The sequence below is a fragment of the Lathamus discolor genome, chromosome 7, assembly GCF_037157495.1.
Source record: "Lathamus discolor isolate bLatDis1 chromosome 7, bLatDis1.hap1, whole genome shotgun sequence".
NCBI classification, from domain to species: Eukaryota; Metazoa; Chordata; class Aves; order Psittaciformes; family Psittacidae; genus Lathamus; species Lathamus discolor.
In genome coordinates this window covers 16794411-16814481 of record NC_088890.1, presented here as the reverse complement: position 1 = coordinate 16814481, position 20071 = coordinate 16794411, and the positions used below count along the sequence as shown (strand labels likewise).

Here is a 20071-nt window from a genome sequence, read left to right as displayed (position 1 = left end):
GCTGTGGCTGCCCCATCCCTGGCAGTGCTCAAAGCCAGGTTGAATGGGGCTTGGAGCAACCTGCTCTAGTGGAAGGTGTCCCTGCCCGTGGCAGGGGGTTGGAACTGGATGAGTTTTAAGGCCCTTCCAACCCAAACCATTCTATGACAAATGGATTGCAGAGACACTGCAAGGAGTCTATTCATTAATTAGTCAAGATTGGGTTTTATTTTATCGAATAGGCATTCAGGTTAAGGAGGCAATTCTCTTACAGCTGTATAAGTCCCTTCTACACCTGTTAAGAAGTAGAACAAAGCTGTCTCCCAGTGACAGTAACACCAAGTTGAACTTTCTCTCACCCAAGGAAGGTGCCTGAGGGCGCAGCCTGAGCTGAGCATGTCACTTGCTGTGGCTTAACGGCATGGGACAGGATCAGCATCACAGACCTTCAACCCCAAATCTATCAGACCTGTGCCACCAGTACAGCCTGTGGCACGAGCCTGGGGCCAGCGTCAGGCTCAGCGTCCTGATCCAAAACAAGGTGTCCTAAAATGTGACATAAGACCCTGGTCTCATCTGAAAGAAATATTTAACTCATCTGGCTGCTACTGCTTTGATCTTCCACTTATGCTGTGGGAAGTTTAACATCCTTCGTTATTATTCTCTGTCTGAGGATGCAATGGCCAGTAAAATAAACCTATTGCACCCACTCAAATAGTTTCACTTAAACATAAGAAACACTTCAGATTTACAGCACCAGAGTAATTTGATAACTTGTGTTGTTAATGAAACAAGCATTAATAGCATTTTATCAGCAGTTTTAATCTTCCTGGCATCATTTCATGTTCACAGACAACCTCGCTCCATAACTTGATACCTGCAGCATATGCTGGACAAGACCCCCCGCTGCAGCCAATTTCCAGTGCCCTGAGAATCTCTGCTAATCCCAGCCCTTTACAGCAACTCAGCAATCTAAAAAGGAGACACATGAAGTCACTTAGGCTTATCTCTCTAATTGTCTGCCTGCGAACCGGGGGTTCGGTGTCAGTCACTTGCACTCACCTAAAGACATGAAAGAAAAAACAGACCTATAATATTTACTGTGAGCATTTTCACTAAGTGAAACTATTGAAATCCTGCTTACTACTGCAGGTCCAAATGCAGTGCTAGGTGTGAGGAACACATGGGGGTAACAAAGCAAGTGTTCATGCCTTTCCTCTGCAGCAGCGCTTTCCAGGACTAGGGCTGTGTAACAGACTCCAACTCTCCTGACAGCTTTCTTGCACTGCCCAGTGCCAACACAGTAAAAATGTTAATGAATGCCATCTTATAAATATTTAATGCACATTCTCCTGCAAGCCCCGCTGTGATTAAATAGCCACTTCCTTCCCCAGGCCCATCTTTCATTTTTATTTTTGCACAAAATACCAACAGTTGGAACTATACCCATGCGACTGAGCTGCTGGAAACACCACTGCCTAAACCAACAGCAAGAGGGCAAAATCCAAACGCAAACTTCCAAGGAATGTAAAGAGAAATCTAACCCAGTCAGAGCAAATATTTCATCTCGGGTACCTCCTCTTAGGATTTGCAGGGAAAGAAAAGCAGAGGGGACAAGCCAGCAATACACTTTCTTTTTGAGTACAGATATTAGTCTGGTTTTATTGTCTTATTCCATTGCATTTGGAGGGACTGACCACAACAGGGGCACACTGCACACACCACTGTGATACGGGCATCCCTGGACTCTGCTCCTACACCAGCCCGTGAGCTGCAATTCTCCCATCTGAAACTTGGACGATGCCCATGATTGTCTGAGGTTACACAAGCAATCCAGGACAGACATGGAAGAGAACATGGATCACCCAAAGGTGTCACCGTTGCTGCTCTAGTATTGCTACATCTGTGATGCTCACCCGTGGTGTCCAAAGCACAGCTGACCACAAGATCTGCCTCGCATTCACGACGTCATAGTAATCATGATATAGAAATATTCGGATATTGTTTTCTAAGCCATCAGAGTTGATATATTCAAGCCTTTCCTACCAACCCTCATCTCAGAAGCTATTTTGCAAACCAAACCAAACCGAAAGCTGCAACTCTCCTTGGATCTCCTTGGGATCACCCAGGACCACAAAAGTACTGCCAAGTGTCCAGCACTAGCCAGCACAGGCAGCACTGGTTACAGAATCTGCGCGTGCTGCCAAACATGACACATGAGATTGAGTGTTGCCATCCAAGCACATCCCAGCTGGATCAAGCGTGGTGCTGGAGACATGGTCGTGTGGCTCCCCACAGCTCTGCATCATGGGGTGATGCTCTGGCTTTTACATGGACCATGGGAAAAGTTTCATATGAGAAAGGAAAGCTGTACAGTCCAAATTCATGCCAAACTGCTAAAAATATAAAAGACTCAAAGGAATAAGGCTTGCATGTGTCAGAACTTTTGGTAATTCCTCCCAAATACATAATTTTTTGGCACAAATACTAAAATGTAACTGGAGGGCAAGCATTTAGCTCTATTTTAGCTGGGAGAGTCCCAACTTCTGTCTCTCCAATTTATATAAGGAAGCAGGCTCATCACGCAATGTGTTTCAGTGAGTTCTGCATCAGGGAAGGGTGTGAAGCTAAGGCTAACAAGGGGAATATCATTAAGAATAATAAACAGTACAAAAGCATGAACAAATAGGCTTGTCTGAAGCACAGGCTGCTGTTATATGTGTCACAAGGAGCCTCCAAAGTGAAAAATCTGAGTCTTTCTACTCTGAGATATGGGAGAGAATGCAACAAATGGTGGTGCGTGGGCAAATACTGGTAAAGAACTGGTGCCAACTGGTGAGGCTGCTTCTGCAGTGCTGTACAGAGACACTGTTGCAGTGCTTTACACTAACGCATGGGAAATTTAAAGGCCACTTGAGATTAAAAGCTGCATTTTATCCTCTAGAACTGGCTTTGAAACACCACTCCATCCCCAGCCTAGTTAACACACACAAACAGCACATTCAGAAGGCTCTGGGGAGACCTGAGAGCAGCTTCCAAGAAATCTGGAGAGGGGCTTTGGACAAGGGTCTGTAGGGACAGGACAAGGGGGAATGGCTTTAACCTGACAGAGGGGAGATTTAGGTCAGATATAAGGAAGTTCTTCCCTGTGAGGGTGCTGAGGCGCTGGCACAGGGTGCCCAAAGAAGCTGTGGCTGCCCCATCCCTGGCAGTGCTCAAAGCCGGGTTGGATGGGGCTTGGAGCCCATGGCAGGGAGTTGGAACTGGATGAGCTTTAAGGTCCCTTCCAACACAAACTACCATCTGATTCTATATTTTGTTTGCATAACACTGATGCCAGGAATAAACTTACAACTACACTGTGTCATTTAAAATCCACTGCAGCCAGGAGAGTCAGCCTGTGGAAAGCACCAACACCCAACTTGGCATCGCATCTGCAGTCACTGCCACATTTCCCTGGCCAGTCTGAAACGGCTGGTTGGATTTATAGGTCAGCAGATCCACATATAAAGTAATGCTGCCAGTTTGCTCAGCCTCTGGAAGCAGCTCACTTCCATCCCCCCCCCCCCCCCCCCCGCAAGGTATCTGTGCTGGTGAAGGACCTGCAGTGGCCAGCAGGATGCTCCAGTCTCCCAGCATGGTCCCTAGTCACCACGCTAACACCGCGACTGTCTCACAGGCCCCTGATGTGGCACCACCAGGGAAGCAGCTCATCTAAGCTCCCTTATTGACCTAAGGTGACAGCTGTCTTCTGGAGAGGAAAAAAAAAGTGAAAAAAGGAGCTTTTTCTCCCCCACCCTCACCCCCCTCCTCTGGGTGCACAAATTCACTCATTTAAGGTGTAAGTAGATCAAGTAGCTAATTAAGGAAATAACCGATAACTTAATCAAGATCATTAGAAGAACCAGCATGTTGCTGCCATTATTTAAATGGCAACAGAGCAAAAAACATGATCGTGCAACCGGAGCCTTCAGGACCTCCGGGTGGCCCAATCTTTGCAGGGGGAAGGCTCTCATGTCACCCCATCCCTTGAGACAAAGCCACTGATGAATATACCCAGATCTGGCGCTTTCCCACAGACAGATCATTTAATCATGCCCCAGCCGCCACCACAAAAATCCCAAGGGAATGGTTCTCACGTTGAGAGGAATTCACTGTGAGAAGCACCACGGAGTTCTGCTTCAGGACGCAGCCCCTGAAGGGTTCTGGTGCAAGGGTAGAACAACCCCTTTGCAGAAATGAAGTCAAATACATTGGGACCATATGCGTTTTGCTTTTGGCATCTTGTGTTGACTTTGCTCCTGGGATGGCCTCTGTGATTTCCCTACCCACCCCCACAAAAGGGGGGTTTGCATCCCAGCGCCACATCCCTCTTTCTAATTACTCCACCAGTTGCACTGATAAAACATCTGCTGGAAGAGGGAAGGGCTCCTAAAGCACACAAATGAAGGCAAACAGACAGTGCTGTCAAACACCCCCACTCACAAACAGCCCCAGGACCTCTGACCGGCACAGGCATCCTCTGCCTTCTCCAGCAGGAATGAATCCTTGTTTCCAACCAAGCACATAGTTTGTCACTAACACAGCCTCCTATCTGCTTAATTTCTAACGTATCCAAAAGCAATGCGATTCATCAAGTTTGATTCAGTACTTAAAAGTCTTCGTTTCACTTAAAAGAAGCCTGGACATTTTCTCTTGAACTCGAGTTAACAAAGAGAGAAACAATCCAACATCCAAAGTTAATGCAGGATAAAGGGTTATTTCTAAACACAGGTGCCAAAGGTCCAAAATTAACGTTTTGTCATTCCACACAAATCCCTGCAACAGCTGAGAAGACACAGTTTGGGAACTCAGGGCTGAAGATAATCTCCAGCCTCCTGCAGAGTTTTACTCTCCAGGGGTTTTCGGAGTGAAAAAAGCAGGAACAGCTCAAGCGCTGGTGAGAAAAGTCATGTTTGCATCAAGGAAAAGTTTTACTATGTCCATAGGGTCGGATATTAGGAGGGGATATGGCAATTCCCAGCACCGGGGGTGGCGCCTGGGCTCTGCCTGCAGTGAGAACCAGCGCTTGCAAAGGCAGGCAGGAATCAGAGCCGGAAAGGAAACTCATTTCCCAACGCAAACATTTGTGCAGCGTTAAAGCAGCTTATACTTTCATACGCTATAAATCGGGAACCACTAAGTAAGCGACCACTTACCCAGGCTAAACAGGCACACTGGAGAACCCTCACGGAGTGGGCAAGGCCAGAGGGGCAGGGTGGGGAGCGGTGAGGAGAGCGCCTTTGGTGCTGTGGCCCATGGTGCATCCTCCGGCAGCGGTGCCCATGCCGGATCGCTGCCTGCACCCCGCCAGTGCTGCCGTCATATGGGAAGGGAAGGAAGGCTCCGGCTGCTGCCCAGCTGCTGAGTGACGCCCACCACAGTTATAGCTTATTGGTGAAAGGCGTAAGCCCTAATCCAATCCTGTCCCTTTACCCAAATTTAGCTCTCCATGGAGTCAACATCCCTTCCAGTTTTGACTAGCAGAATGAAAGCAAAGCTACCTTGCCAATATATAAATCACACAGAGAGAAGCAATAAAAAACATCCCCCCACGCTCAATTTGCTTCACCTCTTTCTCCCAAAAGAGTTTCTTATCTATCCATTTTGAGGGGACCACAGCCTTGTGAGCGTAGCAAAGAAAACCAACAACTCCCAGTACGTACCACTGGATCCAAAGTCAGCAAGGTAAATACCACCATGCAAATAACCCCAGTGTTCACCAGAATGCCTAATGGTACCACTGACACATCTGGGTCAGGACTGCATCACATACAGAGGTTTATAGAACCGGTTAGCACATGGTTCCTAAATTTATATTGAATTTCACAAAGGTAACTACTGAATCATAAAGGGCTGCTGGCAAACAGCCTGCCCAGCTGACACATATGGTTTTCCTTGCTTTTTTTCCCCAGCCTGGTGCAGACATTAGCTGTAGAGACAAGTCTTTCTCTGCTGCACTCAGATGCAGATGCTTGACCACAGCACTCACTTTTGACACTGAGGCTTCACTGGGGGCTATTGACAGCAGTTTGGGAAGCACAGAGCTAACACCACAGGAAGCTCCCTACTGCAGACCCAGAGACCCTGCCTTCATCTGCAAACAACAGGGATAAAAGCCCCTGATGCAACTCCACATTTCTGCACTCAGTTACAGATGTGCAACCCTGGAGCAGCTCCAGAACCTGGGCCTGGGTGAGCCTTGAATGCACGCATACAGCTAGCAGTATGTGATCCAGGTGTCCCGGTGGACAGGCAGCGGGATCCAGATGTGGACAAGCTGCTCCATCCAGCCTTTGTAGAGGCCAGTGACTGAATGAGGTCTATTCATACAGAAGTGAGCAGGGCTTCCACGAATGCAGAAAAAGCGTTTTTGAGGGGTATTCCCATTGTAAGTCCAATAAGCCCCTTCACATTTCAACCCCCCACTGTTGCAAGCTTTAAATACAGAAATAATCAAAACATACATTAAAAGAAGAATTTATTCTGAGCTTTGCAGTGTTCATGTAAGAACCTTCCAACTCAGGAGTGGGACTGGAGGAGCACGGGCAGCCTCAGAGATGGCTGAGCTTGGCTCTCCTAGAACAAAAGCAGCTTACAAACCAGGTTTGCCACGTGAGAGCCTAATTAAAGACCGAAGCCCACACAGCAAACAGACAGACTACAGAGGAAATTGGAGTCTAATTTACATGGAGAACGATTACTTACTGCAACCAATTAGTGTCAAGCTGACTGACAGGCTACCCAAAATATGTTCTCCCCACCCTCCCCTGCAAGTCTGAGCTTCCCTCACTGCTGTATTCTCCCTGGGTTGTTTGGCAGGTGAGCAGTAGCACCTCACCACTAGACACCGGATGGCAAACGGAGACCTTTTGAGCTTCCCCATAACAAACATGCAGTTAGAGCAAACCACATGCCACCCAGAGCAAGCCTCAGCCAAGCAACAGCAGAGAGCAGTGCCATGTACTTGTTTTCCTGGTTTAAATCCTTAAATGACATCCTGAGGGTCCCAACAAGAAATTTATCACTTATGAGAAGTGCTCTCCTTTCCTGGACAGATATTCTGCATGAAGGCTTTCACCCTGTGGTTTGCAATCACGTAGGAGACCTGCAGGTAAGGGCTTGTGTCAGCATAGCAATAGCATTTACAACATGCTCAGGCTGCAGGTTTTGGGTTCCAACCCATGCTGCTGACCTGTGACACAGAAGGGAAGCACCACCCCGCAGCATCACTGCAGCCAAACAAGATGCCCTGCTCCAGGCACCTGCTCAGCTGCTCACAAAATAGCCCTTTCTATGCACACCAGTCCCCCTCCTCCGACTGAGCTGTTCCCCACAGTGGGGCCATCACTGCTCAGTGGGGAAGTGGGGAATCCAGAGGGATTCTCACTGCCAGAGGGAGCTGACACGGACAGAAAACCTCCCCCTTGTCTGGCATTGCACAGGAGTGCCCACGGTACCAGTGTCTATGCTGGGGAAGAACACTGCCTTCACTGAGGGCTTTCTTCTCCAGATGCCCTGGAAAAGCATGACTTCATCATGTTTCCCAAAGTACAAGCTGGTTGCTAATTCTGTAGAAAACCTTCATATCAGATCAGTCCCAAACCTGGTAAATAGACCTTAAAAACATGGAACTGACCAAATGCCACTTCCTCTTATTGCTGAAGCAGAAATGACTCATTCTATCATTGCTCTCCTCTTGCCAGCAAAATGCTTCTTATTAAAGGATAACAGGATTGTTCAACACTTGCGGTCCTTCCCTTCAAACTCTGGACTGCGCATGCATTTTGAATGCAGAAACAGCATTTCAGTGCAACTTGCTGTGTTATTCTTCATAAACTCCTGAGGACAGTCCCTCTGAGCAGCCTCTCTGACTGCTCTTCAGAGAGCTCTTGTGTATGCGTGTACAGGGATGCAGGGACTACATTTGGGATATTTAAGACCACACATTCATCCCTTCCTGTGAGAAGCACCAGTATAAAGCATACTTAAGGACTTTTTGGGTCTTCTGTACAAATGAGATAAGCTATTCTTTTCATCTCTGCAGTCTACATGGATATATGGCATTTTAAAGGAAACTTATCCTAAAAAAAAACCCAGAGAAAATGCTTTATAAAGTATCTAGTAGCTGTTTGGTAGTATCTGGAAGCAAGACAGGTCCTCAGTTGGTGTAAAGCATCAGCAGGGATCCTTTAATTTCGATTCATTTCAAGCCAATGGTGCTAAACCAATGTACACCACAGGAGCACCATCAAGACAGGTAACACATGACCATCTCACATGGGTTTTCTTTGGGTACAGCCACCATGAAGGCTGCAAATCTTATGGCCCTGGTCTCCCTCTTCTCCCTCCTGGTTAAATTAAAAGCCTCCATTGATTACCAAGTGGATGCAATGAAAATGCACATGTGCTCACACTCTTCAGAATTAGGCTGTTAATCCGGTGTTTATACTCCTGGAGTTTATCTCCTCCACACTCCCCTTCTTCCCTGGGGACTGACTCTCTGCGGCTTTATCTGCAGCTCCAAGGACAACACATGCTGTTTCCTATTTAAACTCCCCTCCAGTGCTATGCCCTGAACCAGCTCTTCGGAGAGGGAGCCTCCACCAGCTGCAATTCCCATTAATTCTTCTTATGATTAACAGGTCAGCTCACGCCACCCTGATGACAGTGGGCTTTGGAAGTGCAACTCTATCCATATTATCTATGCATAAAAGACAATCATTACAGGAGCAAATGCCTCACTGAGACTTTTATCAGCTGCGTGCTTGCTGCTCACTTCTGCGCCGCTAATGACTTTACAGAAAGCTTCAGCCTCATCGCCCTGCGGTGTCTCCAGGCAGAAGAACCTCTCCTCTGCGGTGATGTTGATTATAAAGGCAATCACTCCTGGAGGGGGGCAGGGGCAGGCAGGAGCATGGGGAAATTAAGAGGAACCTTCTTCTTCTGAGTGCATCCCATTAGGGCTGGTGGCAACTCCACTTGCTGATCAAGTAGGTGGGCTTCCCAGAGCCCCCTCTGGAATTAGGGAGGGAAGGTGAGAAGAAGGAAAAAGGAGAAAAAAACAAAGAAAAACCAAAACAACCCTCAGTAACAGCAGCAGACATCACCCTGCCTGGGAGCAGGGTACAGAAGAGCAGCCTCCTCCCCGCAGGCATCGCAGTGCTGGTGGTCACTCAGGGGAGACCCACAGAGATAAAAGGCAGTAAGGCCAGTTGTAAAGTACTTGTAAAACAGCTAATGGTCTCAGGTCCTTTTAAACCATCATGACCACTGCTAAATCACTTCTTTTATTTGCTTTCTGGCCAGATTTGCTTAGATTTCAGCTCACCATGTTTACACTGGTACTCTGCGCATCCTAATGCACAGGTCAAAGCTGGTTGTGGACACACGAGCTAACACCACAGCCATCACTGCCATGTCTGCAGACAATCCTTCCCCTCACCCTTCCAGTTTTAACTCCAGCTGCATGGGAAGAAAAGAAGAAACCAGCCTAACAACATCTTCCTTTCAATATGCACTAATTGGAGCTGTTGTAATAATAAAAACCAGAAGGAAAGGCAACATCATCTTAGGGTGCATTAGACAGGGAGTGGTTAGTAGGTCAAGAGAGGTTCTCCTCCCCCTCTACTCAGCCTTGGTGAGGCCGCATCTGGAATATTGCGTCCAGTTCTGGGCCCCTCTGTTCAAGAAGGACAGGGAATTGCTTGAAGGAGTCCAGCGCAGAGCCACAAAGATGATTAAGGGAGTGGAACATCTCCCTTATGAGGAGAGGCTGAGGGAGCTGGGTCTCTTTAGCTTGCAAAAGAGGAGACTGAGGGGTGACCTCATCAATGTTTACAAATATGTGAAGGGTAGGTGTCAGGATGATGGAGCTAGGCTTTTTTCAGTGATATCCAGTGATAGGACAAGGGGCAATGGGTGTAAACTGGAACATAGGAAGTTCCACGTTAACATCAGGAAGAACTTCTTTACTGTAAGAGTGACAGAGCACTGGAACAGGTTGCCCAGGGGGGTTGTGGAGTCTCCTACACTGGAGATATTCAAGGCCCGCTCTTGCAGGGGGGTTGGACTAGATGATCTTTTTAGGTCCCTTCCAACCCTTGGGATTCTGTGATTCTGTGATTCTGTGATCTCCAGTTGCAAGCACTGTGCAGCCCTGCAGTCCTGACCCTCCAGCTCCTGACAAGGTGACACGTTATTAAGAAATACCCATATTAATCCCAACTATAAAGTGCTACATTCAGGCAATTAAACCACTGGAGCGGCTGAGCACTCCCGGGGACCTTTGTACCCTCCTTTCCCATAATCTTTTAAAATGCCCTCTTAGGGAAAGGAATGGCTTCTGCAGAGAGAAACCGCCCAGGTCCTTCCAGCCTTGCTCTGTGTGTGTGTGTGTGTGTGTAAAATGTTCTTGGCTGCTTTCAAACACTGCACATTAATCTGCAAAACGGAGCCTTGTTTCCGTCAGCGTTCAGATGATTTCTCTTAGAAAGAGACGACAGAGCTGTTCCACTTGGCATCACATCCATTCCCTGCCCCCTTCCAAGCCTTTATTTCTTGGTTTCCTTCAGCATCGCCAGAGTAGCTCACAAGCCATCACCCCAGACATGTGTGAACCCAGAGAAGAATATATTGCTGTAGGAGCACACAGATCTATGAGACAGCCAGGATGCTCAGAAACAGAACTGGAGGATTATGGTTTTAATGCATCAAATTATGAAAAATACCACCACTCCCTTCCTGCAGCTTAGGACACATCAGTTAGTTCTCCCTCAGCCATTTCTTTGCCTGAATCTGTAGTGACAGGAACTCTTCCTTGAATTAAAGGCAGCTGGAAATGAAACCCAAGAGAGGTCCCACCTAGACAAGCCCTGTGCACCAATAAATCAGAGCATCCCCACCACGCAAAGGGCTCTCTGGTACAAAGCCAGGCGTCTTTATTAACACCACTCTCTGGGCTAGGATTTTTGTGCCTGTCTGCCCAACATTTACACATGTAAGGATCCCCACTGTGCAGGCTGCTGCCAGCCAGGCACCTCGCTGGCTGCTTTTCTGCAGCTGCTGGAGCACGCTCTAAACTACCCACGTGCCACTGAGACCCAGATGGGTGGATCATGATGTCTCTTCAAGTCTTCATTAAACATTAAAATGGTCTGTAGTTGCAGTCAACAGGCTTCCCACAGCTGAAACTTCAGCTGCAGCTTTGCCTGCTGGGAAGTGTAATCTCAGCTGTACTGCAGGCAGAGGGGAGATGCTCATTGCTGGACCGTGTGGTCCCTTGACACGAGTTATGGTGGACATTTCCCTTCTTCACTCCACTATCATCACCTCAGGCACTGCAGTCCACAGAAATTACCAGAGCCTGAGGAATGCAGCAGGAGCAGAGCAGAGAGGGACCTCAGACCTTCACCATGCCTGGTACCAGCAACTGCTTAATCACACCCAGGCTCACCATGGAAGGGATGAGCACCTCTCTTTGCTGTGGATGGGCTTCTCAGGAGGGTGGATGGAAGGGAAGGATAAAAGCTGTATGTGGATCATCATACAATGATAGAATCATGGAATGGTTTGGGTTGGGAGGGACCTTAAAGATCATCCAGTCCCAACCCCCTGCCACGGGCAGGGACACCTTCCACTAGAGCAGCTTGCTCCAAGCCCTGCCAGCCTGGCCTTGAACACTGCCACAGATGGGGCAGCCACAGCTTCTCTGGGCACTCTGTGCCAGTGACTCACCAGTCTCCACCCACTTTAGTTTAAAACCATTCCTCCTTGCTCTGTCACTGCATGCCCTTGTAAAAAGTCCCTCCTGCTGTAGGAGCAGCCCAAACCCTGCCAGCCCCTGGCAGCTCAAGCAATCTCCGGCTTCTGCAGCACATCTGGCATTTTGAAAGCTGCAACAGAACACTGTGCACTTTCCCTTACTTCCAAGCGCCCCCAAATCCCCAGCTCCTGGCATTTTTACAACGATTAAACATGCAGTTCCCAACACTGAAACCCCATAAACCAAAAAAATCCATATGGCAGTGCCCCCACAGACCAGCAGCCACAGTCTTGGTACATCAGATCTGCACAATAAGCGAGTCTATTTTATCAGGGCAGGGTTTTTTCTACAACTAAAATGGAAGCAATTGTGAAGATGAACAATGCCTGTGGTAGTTTTTTTTCTGCACTTGATTAAATACAGGACACACCAAATCCATTTTTCCCTCCTTGAATGACAAACTCCACAGTCTGAAATTAAGCCCAGCAGGGTCTGTAAGATCCTGTATAGATTTCAAGAGATAGCATGACTTTTTGGGAAGCCTGCCTGCTACGTACACACACTTTGCAAAATCACTCAAGTACCTCTGGCACCCAATATAAACACAAGGAAAGCTAAAAACCATGTAGTGTTTTTATCTCAACACAGCCGACCCCGCAGAGCAAGCTGCTGATTTGCCATCTCATGATAAACCAGCTCCTTGCTTTTGATCATTCTAGTGTGTAACCGTGGATGTGAATGTACAATAGTATCATAAGAAGAAAATGGGAGGAAAAAGCCCAATCAAAGCAGCACACCAACATGAACCAGGCGCTTCCCAACCAAAGGGCATTTGTAGATACCAGAATTACCATTTCTCTTCAAGACAACTGATCCTTTTCATAAAAATATAAGAAGCCCTAGAGAAATTCTGGTTGATAGCTATTAAATGAACAGGCCTCATGCTTTTTCTTTCCTCCCAGGAAAATGACTGAAGCTTGGCTTAAGCATAATCCTGAAGATTATTTACATCTTCTGCATTTTTTTCCACTGCTGCTGAATAATCAGGGATCCTTAGAAAACCACTGCCAGTGAAACATAAACCTTTCTTTCCCCCCTCTTCTTTTCCTCTCTCTTTTACTTGTTTTCACACATTCTTCCTTGCACAGGAGCAGTAAAAAGGCTAAAACTACTTGAGGCAAGCAGGCACAAGAGAAACCCCTAGGAGCAGCGGGGAAGAGGCAGCATTCCCACCACCACAGCACAACTGCCTGCTCAGCAGCAGAAAGAGAAGTGTCTAAAAGAGGAAAGAATTGTGGCTCCTCAGAAGGCAACGGGAAGAGAAGCCACCTCTCCTCTTTGTAGGAAAGGGGTCCAAAAGCCTGCAGGTTCCTTGAGTAATGGGACGCTTTGGGAAAGGGAACTTCAACATGAGCACTCCCGTTTCTGCTTCAGCACCCTTATCGTTTCCAGTTATACCAACTCCCTTCCTCTTCTGCTCTCTCCACTAAAACAGCTGTACACAGGGAATGAGAACAATTAAATACTCTTAAACATTCAACTGGCATGGCAGTGAGGTTGTTACGCTCCTTAATATGCTTCCTAAAAGTAAAATGACATCCAGGTATACAGATCTCTCAGCTGCACTGTGCCCAGGGAATGTTTTAATGCAAACTCTCTAACACCCTGGTTTGGTTTTGTTGTTTCAAAGCAAACCTGGCCCCATCAGCACAACAGCAAGAGCTTGGCTGATGTGCAGGGTCCCAGATTTCAGCTCCTCTTAGGTCAAAGGGAGACGAAGAGAGCTGATGCTCTGCGTGGCCAGACACTGTATTAGAGCCAAGGGCTGCCTCTCAATGTGCATGGGCACAGCCAGGCTGAAGGGACCAATGCTTCACAGACAAGTGCCGTAAGAGGTCAGGACCATGGTGTTATCCTGCTTTGTGTGACATGCTCCCTGCCACTGCCATGGGGACAGACATTGCCAAGGTCTAGTCTGGGAGGGATCCCATCTGGTGAGCAGGACCGGTTTGAATTACACACCAGCCTGTGCTGCAGAAGGCTCATTTGCAATAATTAGAAGCATCATATGGGCACACGGGAGGACTTCAAAGAACACCGGTAGCCTCAACGGTCTCTTTTTTAGTGGTCATGAAGCAAAAACTCCCTTGTGCCCTTGAGCATCTCTTAATAAACCAAAATTATACAGAATTCTTGGGTTTTTTGGCAGGAACCAGACAGGTCACTGCAAAACCCACCCCAGGGAGAGTTAAAGGTCATATTTTTTATATAAAATACATCTTTTAACACACAATTCACATACACGCCCGTCCCCCACCGAGAGGCACAGCCATATGCGCTGCTTTGCTTCCGCCAGCCTTCCAAACTGAACAGAACAAGGGTTCATGTATACTGAAATCTGTAGGAAGCTTAACATTTACTTGGCTTTTGTGTAAACACTTACATGAATTACACAAGTTTCAGCCAAGAGGCTCGGCACCCTGCCGTGCAGAGCCATATAATTTATTACAATTAAAAGCAGAGAGTGAGGCAATCAGGCTCACCCGACACTGTGCTGGTATGGATTTGTTCTTCCAAATAGTTCCCGTTTGCCTTTGCAGCAGCTCAGCCTCTCTGGGAGAAACTGTGCTGGCATTAGCCCCACAGTGCATGGGGATGCTGCTGACCTGCACCCAGCACTGCTAAGAAACCTGCATCCAGCTATGGTGCCCCCAACATAAGAAGGATGTGGAGCTGTTGGAGTGAGCCAGAGGAGGCCATGGAGCTGCTGCGAGGGCTGGAGCAGCTCTGCTCTGGAGCCAGGCTGAGAGAGCTGGGCTGGGGCAGCCTGGAGAAGAGAAGGCTCCTGAAGGGGAGACCTGAGAGCAGCTCCAGTGCCTAAAGGGGCTGCAGGAAACCCGGAGAGGGGCTTTGGACAAGGGCCTGTAGGGACAGGACAAGGGATGGCTTTAACCTGCCAGAGGGGAGACTGAGATGAGATATAAAGAAATTCTTTACTATGAGGGTGTTGAGGTGCTGGTGCAAGGTGCCCAGAGAAGCTGTGGCTGCCCCATCCCTGGCAGTGCTCAAGGCCAGGTTGGACATGGCTTGGAGCAACCTGCTCTAGTGGAAGGTGTCCCTGCCTGTGGCAGAGGGGTTTGAAGCGGACGAGCTTTAAGCCTTCCAACCCAAACCATTCCATGATTCTACATATCATCATCATCATCACCACCAAAAGAACCCCCCCATAGTATGTGCATCACCCCAAACTACAAGACAGGGTCTATTTCCCAAGTCTCTGCCTTCCTTACTCAGTATTCATAATATGCTAAGCTATTAAAACTATCCTGCAGACAGTGCTGCGGCTTACAGTGCTGCAGACAAGTAGTGTTATCACTTGGTATTTCTTCTTTTGTTATTACAGTGAATCTTCCTACATCTATGAAAATAATCCAATTATTGCTTACCACTGTTAAGGTCACTGTTGCTTTGAACAGAGATTTGGGTAATACTCTGATTACTCTTAAGCAAATATTGCTGGGACTCAGGCAGAAATTTCAGAGGGATTGAAAATCCATTTTACTGGAAACTACAGATGGAAAAATATTCACACTCTGGAGGATATAAACAACAAAAAGAAGGTACCATTTCTCTGCCATATTAGAAAAATATTGGTTTATCTGAAATCAATAGCATAGATATATATATTCTGCTATTAAAACCATATACGATTTCTCCTATCATGTAACCTCCAAAATATGGCAACCATCAAATCTTTATTAAATGTTCCCATAAAGGCTCCAAAAGGTATTGAACTACTCCAGTGCACTGTATGGAAAACAGCAGAAGGCTTGTATCACTTGTGGGAATAGAATTGCTCCCAGAGAGAAGCAGATATCAAAGATCAATCTGTAATAAGGAAAAGGAAGTTAACATCCCTTCCAGCAGCCTCAGAGATAATTTTTTTTCTGCATTGAGCCACAAGATAACAGCAAAATCACAAAAAATACAGATGATGCCAAGAAAAGGTGTCTATTATATTTCTTTTGGTGCAATTAATCACTGGTTCTTTACTGTCAGACCATCTTTGGTAATAGCAAAAAAAGGGGGGGGGGGGAATACTCAAACCTTTTTTTTTTTCCCTTAAAAAGGAATTAATCATATTGTCACTGAAAGATGGTTTCTCTGACATCACTTCTCTTGTACTGGCCAAGTTAATATAAAAACAAAGCACTGCTAGGGCTTGCTGTCCTTCTGATGAGCAGAGGGATGCTCAGAATTAACCCCTCAGTGTCCTGCCAGCTGGGAACAGACAGACACCCAAACTGGTGTCTCTGGACCAGGGGAAAGATGACAAACTCTTAACAGCTCTGGGGGCAGCCAGGGCTGCCATGTATGGCTTCTCATCTTCTTCCTCCTTCTCTCTTCCCTGCAACCACATCACTTGCTGGAGAGTTTCCTCCTAGCACCCCACAGCATCTTTACCCCATGGCTGGGATTGGTACCAGATCTGAATCCCCCTCAGCGTTGGTGGGTTGGCCACAGCGACATCACTATGCCCTTTACAGAGCTGTATCTTTATTTTGCCCCCAAACTCTTTCAGGCTGATTAAGTTTCCAGCACTGTAGATGGGTAACGGTGCTGAGCGACTCAGCCCTGCCACGGAGAAGAGATAGCGTTTGACACGCCACCAGGGACAGCAATGGGTGAGTAGGCACAGAGCTGCAGTCTCTCTCCTAGGAAACCTGCTCCGCCTACCTCACACACCAAAATCCCAAAGGGAAAGGATAGAGTGGAAATCACATCAAGCAAACCTATTTAAAGCAATACCCTGCTATCAAAAAGCAAAGCAAAGCGTGAGCGTGCCTCAGCCCTCCCAATAACTCTACTGACTCCAGCGAGCTGCCTGCCAGTGCAGGGCATATTGCAGGGCTGGGGGGATGCCCAGCATCAGCAGCATGGCAGTGCCATCACAAAGCCTAACCCTGCTGCAAAGGCATAGGTCCTGCCTTCCTATCTCAGACCCAGGTCTAGAGAGGATCACTGCTGGGGCAGCCTCTGCCTAGAAAGGGTGCCCAGGGGATGAGTGATAGCCCACACAACTGCTTGTTCCCCACTGGCAGCCAACAAGCACCATGGGATGCCCATACCCAGCACTGGCCTCACACCTCTCCCCATGGTCAGGAGGCAGCAAGTGGCTTCAGGCACATTTGGCAGTGGGAGGTGATGCTCTTATCCATTAAGGTGTTACCTGTTGTGAACAGTTCCAGTGCCTTTCTCCTGTTTGTTTCTTAATGCTTTACTCATTAATGCCCACAACCTACTCTGCAGCACAGACACCTGCGTGCTTTTAATTGCTCCTAGATTGCCTTGATTAGATGGCTTTTAGGGACCTTTAGCTTTTCTCTCAAGAGGTATCCAAGAGGAGAACACAAGCTAACAGTGCAAATCCAAACTGCTATGAGTGATGCCTTCTGGTATGTACACAACAGCCAGGGCTTAGGCTTTGCTCAGACCTTTCCTGGGCATCTGCAGTGCTAGGAAATCAGACAGCAAAGGGTACAAAATACTGTCTAACAGCAACTACACTTCTACTGGGCTAGAGATTCATGCCCTGTGTGCCAATTCCTATAAAAACATATGTTGACAACTAATCCTCTCTGTTCTGAGTAATAAATGTATTTGCAGGGGTTTTGCAGCGCAAGACCTGTTTTTCTAGAGAAAAAGCAGCAACCTGATAAACTGAAAACTGAATACCTAACACAAATTGTATTAGTGCCTTAGGAAGAGCACTGGCCATTTTACAGACAGTAGATTGTTAGGTTAAATAGCAGGGAACACGGGAAGAAAAATACACACAGTTTGTGCTCCCTGTTAATGGTACTAAAACCCAGCACACAGGAAAGCCCGCAGGACAGGGTTTTTAAAACCATTCTGTGAGCTGCAGAATAACCTCCAGGTTAAAAGTGCATTAAGGTAATTATAAGTTATCCTGGCTGCCTTGCTGGGGCCAGCACAGGGACCCAGGACCCACTGCTGTGGGATGCAGGATGCAGGCACTACGGGGGGGCACAGCACACCAAAATGCCTAGGTGGCTCTTTGCAGCATCCCTCTTCCAAAAGAGTGAGGCAAGCTAAACAAGGGATGGATGGGTCTGAGATAAATGAACAGATGCACCGCCCAAGGAGAGACAGGGCAAAATGCAGAGCTAGGTAGCAAGCAGCGCCCAGGATTATGCTGGCACAGCACAGCTTTGATGCTGGCAGGGTTTTCAAGGAAAAAATAATAATAATAAAAAACCTCACCCAAACTCAGCTGGCAGACCCCTTTCTAGAGAGGTCTGCACAGATTCTGTAGGAATATCAAAACTATAGTTCTGTTTAATACTGCCAGTATACAAACAGCACCTGATAATGCTGACTGGGTACAACACCTCCCACCAATTAAACTTTAGAATCAGGAGGACTAAGAGAAGATCATTCCACTTGCATCTGCACTGCTGCTTTTAGCCAGGACTGCTTGAATGCAAGGAGCCTGAAGCATGAAGAGAAAATAGTACAGGTGGATTTAATGCAGAAACCCAAGACGGCTCATTAGCACGGGAAGCGAGCATTGTCAAAGAACTCACATCAGCACCAAAGCACCAACCTGGTGTAATTGAGCCCAGCTATTCAACACAGAATGAATGAGACTTCACCAGTTGGTGGTGAGATGCTGTCTGATGCAAACCCTGTTCTGCAGGTACCACAGGAGGGACGCAGCCAAGGGTCATGCTATGGCACCATGCAGACCTTATGCAGCCTGAAACAGCCAAATAAACACCACACAGGTTGTTTTCTCATAAATCTAGTGAAATAACCAGTTGCACAGAGAAAACGCATGTTGAAGTAATGTCACTCACACTACTGGGATTCTCATCAGGGATGGGTATGTCGTGAATCACTGCTGAAGTCAACATTAAAATGATATTGATGTTAAGAATCCCAGGCGCCCCATTCGATACTCATATAACATATGGTGCATGTGAATTTTATAGCTTCTGTATTCATCTGCCCAGAATGCCATCACTTTGCAAAGATTTCATAAAATATTAAAATTAATGAAGATAATTTATTTTACAGCTCTAGGCAAAGGCCCTGGAAATGATGAGAACCTCCCCATTAAATTCACGCAGGTCTGCAACTCGCAGCCCTAATATCTCGCATCTGTTTGCCAAGTGAAAGACGCGATGTCTTTCAACTCTGTTACTCGATGGATCAGTTTGAATTTGCTTATTAAGGTTTCTACAATCCATTATCACTGCAGGAAACAGAGAGGGAAGGTTGATAGACTAAGCATATTTATCAAACCATGCGAAATCCAGAGAGACACTCAAAACAAATCTTTACAGCCACTGCAGGAAAGTGCTGGGCATCTTTATTGACAGCCCAACTGTGAATTGCACAGTTGGCTTTTAAGAACCCAACAGAAGGCTATGACATATAAGGACAGTATAGTAAAAGACTTAATTTTCATGCCTTATGATAAATATAGCACTGCTAGAAGCATTTCAAAAGGACTCTGCTCACTGTATGCAAAACGGTATTTGAGGTATCAGCAGGTGGCCGAAACACTCGTGCACCAATGCACAAACCCAAGCAATAATGGATAGTGTTAGAAAGCAGCCAGGGCCAAGATATTCCCTGCTATAATGATTACTGTAGAAGAGAGTGATTTCTGTAATATATATCAGGAAGATTCAAAGCGAACAGCTGCTGGGAACTTTGAACAACCACAGAATTCGATAGCAAACCTCTGATGAATGGTTAACACCTTGCAGATCTCTTTTCAAGAGCAAAGAATAGTATAAAACTAGCAGCCTGTTGCAAAACTATGTGTGCACCAGAGATAAAGTCAGTATTTCAGCCAGCTGATCAGAATGGTTTGGGTTGGAAGGGACCTTAAACCTCATCCAGTCACAACCCCCTACCACAGGCAGGGACACCTTCCACTAGAGCAGGTTGCTCCAAGCTGTGTCCAACCTGGCCTTGAACACTGCCAGGAATGGGGCAGTCACAGCTCCTCTGGGCACCCTGTGCCAGCGCCTCAGCACCCTCACAGAGAAGAGCTTCTGCCTAAGAGCTCATCTCAATCTCCCCTCTGGCAGGTTAAAGCCATTCCCCCTCGTCCTGTCCCTACAGGCCCTTGTCCCAAGCCCCTCTCCAGGTTCCCTGCAGCCCCTTTAGGCACTGGAGCTGCTCTCAGGTCTCCCCTTCAGGAGCCTTCTCTTCTCCAGGCTGCCCCAGCCCAGCTCTCTCAGCCTGGCTCCA

At 47.2% G+C, this 20071-nt stretch overlaps 1 protein-coding gene across 2 annotated transcripts in view; it reads right to left on the bottom strand.

Annotated features, from left to right (window-relative positions):
- The window catches only part of PRICKLE2 (prickle planar cell polarity protein 2), a 106975-nt gene that overhangs the window by 51436 nt on the left and 35468 nt on the right, over nt 1–20071 (bottom strand). Inside the window, exon 1 of one of the 2 annotated variants that reach the window (XM_065687319.1) lies at nt 5178–5313. The exons of the other annotated variant lie outside the window; for it this stretch is intronic. The gene's annotated coding sequence lies outside the window, so the exon portion shown is untranslated. Of the gene's footprint in view, nt 1–5177; nt 5314–20071 lie in introns of those variants that run through there. 2 annotated transcript variants of the gene reach the window in all.